The sequence below is a fragment of the Nothoprocta perdicaria genome, unplaced genomic scaffold (assembly GCF_003342845.1).
Source record: "Nothoprocta perdicaria isolate Ctin4 unplaced genomic scaffold, notPer1 scaffold_297, whole genome shotgun sequence".
Classification (NCBI taxonomy): Eukaryota; Metazoa; Chordata; class Aves; order Tinamiformes; family Tinamidae; genus Nothoprocta; species Nothoprocta perdicaria.
Window position 1 is genome coordinate 355,765 of NW_020455529.1, and position 10,368 is coordinate 366,132.

The 10,368-nt window shown below is 40.0% G+C and overlaps 1 long non-coding RNA gene across 1 annotated transcript in view; it reads right to left on the reverse strand.

Annotated features, from left to right (window-relative positions):
* Positions 1-9,726, reverse strand: part of LOC112949448 — an 11,836-nt gene extending 2,110 nt beyond the window's left edge. Inside the window, exons 1-2 of the long non-coding RNA XR_003249829.1 lie at positions 9,631-9,726; positions 7,493-7,578 (exon numbers count right to left, since the gene is read on the reverse strand). This is a non-coding gene — a long non-coding RNA (uncharacterized LOC112949448). The remainder of the gene's footprint in view (positions 1-7,492; positions 7,579-9,630) is intronic.
* Between the last annotated feature and the right edge of the window lie 642 nt (positions 9,727-10,368).

A 10,368-nucleotide genomic window follows, 5' to 3' on the forward strand; every position in this document is an offset into this window, starting at 1 on the left:
GGGAAGGGAAGGGAAGGGAAAAGGGGAAGGGGAAGGGGAAGGGGAAAGGGGAGGGGAAAGGGGAAGGGGAAAGGGAAAGGGGAAAGGGGAAAGGGGAAAGGGGGAAGGGGAAAGGGAAAGGGGAAAGGGAAAGGGGAAAGGGAAAAGGAAGGAAAAGCATCAAGTGCGCATCGGTAAACCCAAGGATATCACAGCGGATGCATAATCTAGAATGAATGGAAGGAAAGGTGAAACTCCCCAAAATTTCTGCCAAACTTTGGGCTACATTGCTCCAAATTTTGTTTTTATGAATAGAAACACATAAACGTATATATGTGAGAGATATGTGTGTGTGCATATGCATAAATACAAATATAAGCATATWAAGTAAACTAGTGCAGAAGTACAGGTTGTGAGAAATACCTTAAATCAATTCCATGTTCTTTGAAAGYACTGAATTACACACAGCAAAAACATTCGCTGAAATATTTGTTGATGCGCTTATTCAGTGTTAGCCTCCTTGAAGAAAACCACTGAATTTGATAAAATGTATAGCAGGAAGGCTTCTGTGTTTTTTTCAGGGGATTATTTATTTGTGCGTGGCAATTGACAGCTCACGTGTGTGGCCTGGCCTTGGTTATATCACAGGAATCAAGTTACTCCTCTGTACCTGGCCAAGGCCAGGAAGTTTCTTAGGGTTTCCCATTTTTGGAAGAATGGAAGTAGAATTTGAGCTTTTCCTGCTATCTCTATAAAATCTCTCCATCCTCTTATGCTCTCAGGTGACGGTACCCATCTCTATCTTCCTGTTATTTCAAAACAAACAAACAAACAAAAAACCTCTAGTTTTCCTAGAGGTTTAGAGGGAAAAAAACAAAAGGGAAGCAAGAGGGACCAAAGAAGTTGCAAATTAGTGCTGACCAGTACTGACCAAACTCCAAGAGAACAGAGGGGACTGCAGTAAGTCTYTCTTACCTCCTCCCAAGTTTTGCCCCAACAGAGCAATAGTCTGATAATCCTTCAAACTTGTAAAAAAGTAGAAATTATTTCTGACCGTAAATTGCCCCTAAAGATGTAAGTTTAGTTTTATCATACACATATAAGATATCATCAGCCATCAAAAATATGACGATTTCTTCAGTGGATACTATTTGGGAGAGGCCCAAAGTTTAGGCAGAATAGATTGCCACTGATTTTTTATGGGAATTTGTATTGTATCTAGTGTGACGTATGTGTAAACAAAACTAAGCAAAAAGGGAAAAGAAAGCAAAGTTTTTTTATCTTGACAAAATGCAATGTTCAAATGTGACTCACGTGAGAAGACTGCTAACTACCAAGTCAACATTCCCCAGCAATTTTAAGTAGTGTAAAATTTCAAACGCTTGTTGTTTGTTTCCAGTTTAGAAGTATTTTTCCCCTGCTTAAAACACCAGGACTCCCTTGAAAAGGGTTTTTAAGTACCCAGCAAGCTCTGATATTGTATTTTCACCTACACACTATCAGCCTCTCGAGTTAAACAAATACAATTATCTTTATTGACTGTGTTCCCACTAGGGTGGCTTACGTGGACCTCAGCTGTCAGAAAGTGTAAGTTGTCCTCGGGCAAAGGCTTTGCCTTTGCTCTGTCATTCATTGCACCGGCCCTGCGTGAAGGCAGAAGCGGCGGTTTCGGTGCTGTGCTCCTTGAATAACATTGCAGAGCGTTATGAGCTGCACACGTACACTCAGCACAGCCTCTGGGTACAACTGTGAGGGACATACCTATGCTTATTGACCTGTAACTTCCCTTAAAATAAACCCAAAGAGCTCCTCCCAGCCCCCTGCGCCTGTTCTCAGTTATGGCCATGTAGCTCGGGACAAATGGTCCCCATTTCTCTGGAGGTATGAGTGAATGAAAGGTGAATGTGATTTTTTACCGAATGTTATTGCTTATAAAAGCAACAACTTGATGCATGGCTTTTATTTATACCTTAAAATAGCATAAAATGCAAGAAACCTTTGCACACATCACACGATGAAAGTCCTCAAGCCCTGCTTGGCTTTAACATGTAAGGGGCATCTCCAGACTGTGAGGGAACAGGAATCTCAGTGGGAATCCCTGGAAAGGTACAAAATATGTGAGCCAAGCATATTTCAGTCACCTTCACTCCACTGTACTCACAGGAGACACAGGGCACATGCTGTACATCTGCTTGCAAGCAACTGACCTCCTGTGCATCAGGAGGTGGTGGGTTTTTTGAACCTTGGCAGGCCATCAGAAGGGCTGCTATTGCTCTGGCTTCCCAGGTGTTTCTGGGCAACATGTCCGGATTCTCCAAATTTTGCTCAGAGTTTGCAATTGGACATATCCTATGAGATGCTGCCACATGCAGGACAGAGCAGCTGGTACTACGGTCCTGCTCCCAATTTGTGGGCAATGAAGGGCTCTGGCCAACACATTGCAATAGACAAAATAAACTGGGAAAATCATCCCTCAGGGCTGGCTGCCTCATGTTCCCGACAGTGCTGTCCTTGGCAGGGACAGGGAACAGCTGGTGAAGAAGCTGCTGAGTGGTTATGAGTTTTGGGTGCTCTGAGAGGGTGGTCAGCTCCAGTCTGGACAGCTCCAGTCTTAATTTTCTGTTTTATGCCAGTACAAGCTTTTACAGGGCCATGTAAAATTTTGGCCTGGTCATTAGATGAACAAGGGACCTATAAAGAAGTGCAGAAAGTGCTGAGGAAATGGTGAAGGCGACAATGCTTCCACTTCTGGATTACAGAATCAGCAGGAAAGCCCTTGTTTGTGGTTATCAGAAGCCACTGCCACTTCCTAACATGATCCCTAACAAATAAGCTAACTTTTCACACTGACATGTATTCCTTTGAACAGGAAAACCATGCGCCACCAAGTGCAACCCATCACAGAGGTAGGGGCTATGGATGGGAAAATCCATCTCAAGAGCTTCGCAAAGAAAGTTGGACATTTTGTCATGGATCTCTCTTTGTTGCCTAACCACAGCTGAAAGACCTAATTTTTATGTCTCTGAAAATACTCGACCAGCTGTGCTGGCTCCAGCAAAAGCCTCTGCAAGTCAGTGCCAAATGCATCGGCGCCCATGGACATGGGATGCTGGTTAGGGCTGCTCTTATGTGGCCCTTAGATGCCCAAAGCTATAAAGCCAGAGAGCACATGACTCAGAGCTTATAACAATTGTGTACCACAGAATAAACATTATTTTTCTTGTAGCAGCTATTTTTCTCATGTGCACTACATACTCTGAGACATTCCCATATGAATTTACTTACCACAAATCATCGCTTTAGTTCTGACACAACATACTATAGAAAAACACCATATACAACATGTTGTGAGWGACAGCAATACTGCAACTGGTTTTAAGAGAGAGGAAAGAATTATCAGCAACATCAAAACAGCTCTTTGAAAATCTCACATTGCAAAGCCTGGTTTAAAAGTACCAGTGGAACTGGATAAAACCAGTGGAACTCCAGTTAATGCTACCAAAACTAAGAAATTATTGGTAAATAACAAAGTACCATTCCCTGCACACCAAAAATCAGAACAGCAGATTTTGTTAGCTTTTCTCATGTTATCTATAAAAAATGCTATTCAGCCTCTTAATGGAAGTTAGATTTGACCCTAAGTTTGCTCTGCTGCAGGCAGATATCTTGTGTTGGTGTGACATGATTGCTAGGTAATTTTTCACTTAGTATTTATAGTCACTTCTTTCTACCTTTACATTAAAAGTTTGATGATCAAACACAATGTTCTATAAAATAATACTCTACAGTTTGTGACCACATTTGAGTTTACTCATCCCACAGTTACCAGTGCAATGTAGTTGTTCAAGGTTCAGCAGTCACCAACATTGCTCATTTATTGCCTGCTGGCAGACTTGTTCATGCTGTAGCAGAGCACATGCAGCAATGCCTATTTTACATTTCCGGGAAGACTGCATCTTTATTTTAACACTGTCAAGAATCAGAAGTAATCTGCAATTTTCTTTAGCATCAGTGGATTTTTCTTTGCTTCACATTTTATAATAGCTCAGAAAAAAAAACAGGCACAAAACAGTATATAATGGATATATATATATATATATTTACATAAGCATGCATACCCTGTCACACTTGCAAGGCAAACCCCTAAAAGCATTCAAAAGGAAACAAGGACACAGGGTGATGTTTGAGTCAATTTATGACCAATTTCCTCAGTGCTAGGATATATTAATCCCCCGGATACTTGCACGAGCAGCTCAGCAAYGTTGTGGGGAGCAAAACTCAGCACTGACTATCAGCAAAACTTACCTAAGGGCCGAGGGAAGGTGAGCACTGGTACTCGGATGYCTATGGTGAAGTCTAACCAAATGCTCAACTGAGGATGAAAATAGAAACCGGGCAGAAACTTCTAGTGCAAATTAGCTAATTAGATAAGACGTCATAATGATTCCAGCCTGAGAGGGGTTAACCTTCTTTAAGCCATTGATTTTGGCCTGAAGCTTTCCTTATGGTTCTGCAGGTGATATGCAGTTTTCAAGTTCGCCAAGCTGAACAGGGGTGGAATATAATATGTCAATGACTTTCCTCCTGCTGGATCCTATTTTAACTATCCCAAGTTTCAGGACTGCCTCGTGCCTCGTATTTGTTCCCTAGCTACTCCACAGAGATCTTTGGCTGGTGACTTTTTAGAGAGTTTTTGTGACCTCTTCTAGCCTCCAGTATATATTGTCAGCAAAGGTGGGCTGCTGACAGATCATGTGTAGGGAAGGTGCTCGAGCAATCTTCATTTTAAATTAAGATTTTTTTTTCTTTCTGTAATTACCAATTACCATAACAAAGAAACTGAAGGGGCTGATCTGATTTGTATTGAGAACAGTTTTGCTCCCAGCTCTTTTCTCCTGTCTTGGGATTGAAACATGAAAGGTACCAGGAAAGAAAATTTCTAATAGTTTGTTGAATTATAACTAAGCACTTAAAAGTTTAGCTATATCTCTGTATATATACACATTTTCTATATTTACACATTTTCTATATATCTGTATAACAAAAAAGCATAGCAAAATGTGAAGTTGACAAAGGATATGTCCTTAGCTTTTGATTAGCAATCTCCCTGAAGAAAATGACATGCTGTGCCTTTTTGCATAGTTTGCAGACATGACCTCTCTCGTCCTCTAATGCCTGCACTTGCCAACCTACCCCTCCAAACCCGGAGTATCCCACACAATCCTAGTTGTTGTAGTCATTACTCAAGGCACACAGGGATGGCTTCACTCTGCAGCACTTTTCAGGTTTTATTCCAAATTATTACAACGGAAGTAATGGGAAAATCTAAAAAAAAACAGAGATGATCTAACTTGTATCTTCTTTTTCTTTATCTAAACTTCTGACTCAAGCAGTTTCACTTCACACCTTGACTCTTCCTATGGTCTTTATGATCAAACACATGTGCGATGGAACCAGAGTGTTCTGGCATCTGCACTGTTGCACGGGCCRCACAGTAGTCACACAAGTCACCAGAAACGACACTGCTTGGCATCAGCTACCCATGCGGCACCACCAACCTGGGCTTTCTGGAGGTCAGCAGTTCCTGGGGCCTCTGGCCAGGCCAGGTGGAGTCCAGAAATACTGGACTTTAAGCTGTAACAGCGCTCCAAGTCTGGTTAGGTTTCTCGGGAGGAATAAAGAAAAGTATATGTCCACAGAAAACTGGGCAAGCTGCATTTTCTTTCTCTGAGCTTCTCTCTTCCTCATGTCTTGGATGTTTGAGCTGTGTCTCTTTCCTTTTCCATCGCCTTTTTTTTTCTTCTCCATTCATCTCACTTCTTTGGTCTYTTTAGATCTAAGTAGTTTCCTGTTTCACACATAACATATGATGCAACTGAGAAGCATTTGATCAGGCCCTTACCTTCTCTTAGGCCTCACCAGCTCGTGGTGTTTCTGGCCCTTCCAGTGCAAGGTGATGTTCCCTTCTTTCCCATTGTTCCTTGCCCTGTCAATTAACTTCCAACATGCACACTGCCTTCTGTCTACAATTTTCACAAAGCCTCTTGCTTTAGGTTGCAGCAATGGCTAAACAAACTGTGCCTCTCYGTTCTCCTCAGCTTGTATCTCTTGGGCTTCCTTCAACCAAAATGCCTTGTAGGAAATACTTCTGTTCACCATTCACATAGAATTGTGATCTTTGTCAAAAACACTACAACCCACATTCACTAAAAGAGGCATAAATAAATTTTATATGGGCAGGAACAGCGCTGTAAASAGCATTTTTCATGAGGAAATATTTCACATTCAATATATTTCAACAGGAAATATAAGGTGGATAAATAGCTCTGCGTTTCCATTCGTGGGAAGGTGTCCTTCAAGAGATGAGTGATAAAAAAATAGACCTCTGTAATTAGCTCTGTCCACAGAAATATTTTCTTAACTGTCCTGCAGTAATGCACCCTCAATGAGCTGCTGRGAAACAAAATTTGAGCTCAAGTGCATGTCCTTACACCAAATCTATCTTCTCGCATGTGTGCACATTTTTTGAGACAACTAAGGCTGTACATATTATTCTAAGAGTGCCATAAAGTTTTACACATTTGGCCATATATATGCTTCTGTAAAAATAAATAYGTCCAAAACTAATACTGAGTGGATGGAAGAAGTTCCGTGCCACTATTTCGGCATGTCCTTCTTTGATATTTTAAGTCAAGTTACTGTTTTCATACAGCATTGTTCTAACTTCTCTAAAATAAGTTATGAAAATAGAGAAAATATACTTATAGACTTGTTTGGCACAAAAGATTAAACAGAAAGACATATTAGGTGTTCTTCCTTACTTTTGTCCACTTATCCCTGTTTTCTACTGAAAGGTTACATTAAGTAGAAACCACATTTGAAGAACAAAGAAACATTTCAGAAAGAGGAGAAAGAAGGTTTTGAAACTGCTGGTAATTGTTAATTGTTTCTCTAGAAGGAAATTCTAATCCTGCATCATTCACCACAGCAGCAGAATTAACAAAAATAGTGAGCCTTGATCTATGAAATTTCATGAATCTTGTACTCCCCCCACATAGCTAAGTAACTGTTTCTTATTCACTTTACCACTAAATATATTTTACATGAGCTACATGACCTTTCCTCCACTCCTGAGATTTCAGACCAAGCACTTGAAAGTCACCTTCTTTGTGAATCTTACTGACAAACGCCACCTCAAGATCACCACCACATTTATGTGGAACTTAGCTGCGTTACAGTCTGTTAGAAAGCATCCTGTGCAGCATGTGGAAGATGTTACAAAATCACATTAGACCAGATGTCAAAACAGTAGTGCCGTTCATGGCAGAGTGACTAGATTTTGTTTCTGGTAATCATTTTCCAATTTACGTAAGTTAGAGGGACTTATCTGTATATCTGTGTATTGAGAGACTTTCAATTATTAAAATTATTTTCCATTTTTACTGCAGCAAAAGACTAAAAATTCTTTTTTYTAGGAATGCAGATTCAGTATCTTTCAGGCTTTGCTGCTTACCTCTTTTCAACAGTAGCAGAGTTGAGAAATCTCTCAACAGGATGATTGTAGAAAGAAGTACTCTCCAGACATCTTTTTTTTGATATCTAAGAAAAAACACAAAAGCAGCTAGGACAAGAACTGTTTGCTGTTCTGATCATCTAAAGTAAATACTTTTTGCAAAATAAGGCAACCACAATAGATGGCATTTCCATGTTGCATATATGAAGCAATATCCATATGGAATAAATAGTTAATAGTCTTTTCGAGGAAAAGGTATCAGTTGAGTACAACAGAAGCTTTCTATGGAAAGGTTCATTTAACTCACTGCATTGATTTAGAAGGTTTACCAAACCCAGAATTACTTCTGGGGGGAGAAAGAGACTGAGATTTGTACTAACAAGTACCCTGGTTAGTAACTTGAGGTGTTATCCAASCCAACCTGAAGTCCTTATCTCCCTTTTAGGGTTAGTAGATGCTTGGCTAAATATATGAAGTAGGATAATTTCTGTTGGGGAAGAAAGATACTTCCACATATGCCTGGTGGTCCAAGTTGCTTGAATCATGGAAACATGGGCAAATTCGTGTTACACCATTTCATTCAGTGAAATTTCTGGTTATTGTTTGTTCTCAGATGGTGATGCTTATGCTCTCTTATCTATGTTCTCTTTTCTATAGTAACGAAGCAGATTTTCTATTCACTTCATTGAGAATAGGAAGTTTCAAGGTCCCAATTTTTTAAACAAAGAAAAACTCCTTAATTTGCAAGCCTGACCAAAGTTAGATCTTAAATTATAGCAAAAGCTGTAATAATAATTCACTTTTGCTTGTCTACTACTGCACAAGACTGAAGCTATCAAATCTGAACAATGTAACTCCATTTATAAAAACGTGCTCGAAATGAGGTTTCCATCTTTTTTCATAATACTTACAATATTTTACATTTTGCTGATCATCATTCCTCATAGTAACTTTACTTATTGCTTTGCATTTATTCTCTAGCCAGCATGAAAGTCACTGATAAAACGGAATAGGAATGGGGCAACCTTTGTTACAGCAAACAGTCCCCATGCCATAGGTGGYCCCGAGACAAGGATCCAGAGAGAGGTCTATTAGCAAAAGCACACATGGGAATATCCAGGTATTGGCAGCATATATGAGAGAATGTATTTGAAAACAASCTGTGGTAAACTCATTGCTGGAGTAAAATGAGACAAACACTGTCCAAGGGCTAACTGGTCTATGGTGGCAATGACAACAACGTGTGTTAAGTGTTGTGTAAATATTCCATAATGATACAAACCTATTAACTGAAACTTTGCTTCCACTTAAACATTATCAGACTTAAACATGGAATAAGGTAAAATGAGCTGCTGACGCACCCAAGCATCAATCTGCCACCCAGAAATGTGCTTCTGCCCGGGTTTGATTGGCAGTAGTCATGCACTTCAGAGGTAGATAGCTCCCGTGGTAAGCACTGATTCTAGCCGTCAGGAGCAAAGAGTGCTTATTATATCAGCAGATTTGCTGTGCTGGTTCCAGCAAAATCAGATACATCAGTCTGGTCAACCTACATTAGGCTTCTCTTGAGGTGCACTCTTGGAGGGAATGCATGTGCTCCCAAAAACCTCAATTGTTCAAATGACCCTATATAATCTGCTCGGTGTGAAAATCGGTGGTTAACTGTATTGTCTGGTTGACAGGTAGCTCACAAACAGATCTTGGGTCCTGTTTCTCAAGGGGAACAGAAAACAAAGAAAGATAGCTTGATAAGATTGCCATCTTAAACAGCACCAGTGTTTGTGTATTTAGGATATAGGACAAATGCCTTGACATGCTGGAGCAGGAATCTCCATTCTCCRCTTTAGAGAGCCAGGACGACAAATAATATTAGAACAATTAGAATACTAGTGTCTCACTCTGTGATAAACTCTAGCCTAGTCAATAACAAAAAGTCAAAATTCACTATTCAACCAGTTAGCAGATGGCAGTTTTCTATASGTATCCAGGTGGAAGTAAAGCTTAAGGAGCTACTTGTCATACCAGTTTACACATGCATGCTTGCACTGTTCAGAGAATGGACTTCTCATTTCTATATAGCTTAAATAAAATAAGCAGAGCTATGGCATAAATATAGAATGACTTAGTGAACAGCTTACCAGAAATGTAACAGGATATCACAATGCTCAGTTCAGCTCTCATTTATCCTAGTGGACTTCTTGAGTGACTTTTGTCAAATTGCTTCATTTTTCCCTGTCCCATATTCTCCTTCTGTAAAAAAATCAGGATAATGCCATTTTTAAACCCTTTCTTAGAATGTTGGAAACCGAGGCAAAGAATTGCTGTAAATCAGATTGTACTACATTACTTGATTAGGAAATAAGTTATTTTTTCAACATTAAAAATGGGTATTTAGAACACGCAGAAATTGTCAGTTCTGGTCAAGGAGAAAAGGTAGTTTCAGAAGTATTCCAGAAAAACAGTGCTGGATTTCAYCTAAGGATCAAGCTAGAAGTTCTTTTTGGGATCAAGGTTTGGTGCGACATRGGACAAGTTACAGAATTTACCTAATAATTCTGATTCTTGCTTTGTTTTAAAGCTCAAGAGCATGTCTGCAATGGTGATGAAGAATCAGAAGAGGATGTGTTCAGGGATAAAGGTGTTTTTTTCGGATTACTCAGAGATCAAAATTGCACGACTGATTGCCCTCATCAGCAAGTGCAATTTGACATCTCCAGCAAAAGTCCACCTAAGGTCTAAAATTAGCAAGATGTCAGGATGGATTAGCAACAGTGTTTTTTTCCCTAGCGTTGCTGTGTAAGCCACAGTGATCCTAGGACATGATGAAGAGAGTGACCACGAGCATGGGAAACTCTTGTGTCAGGCATGGGGCAGGT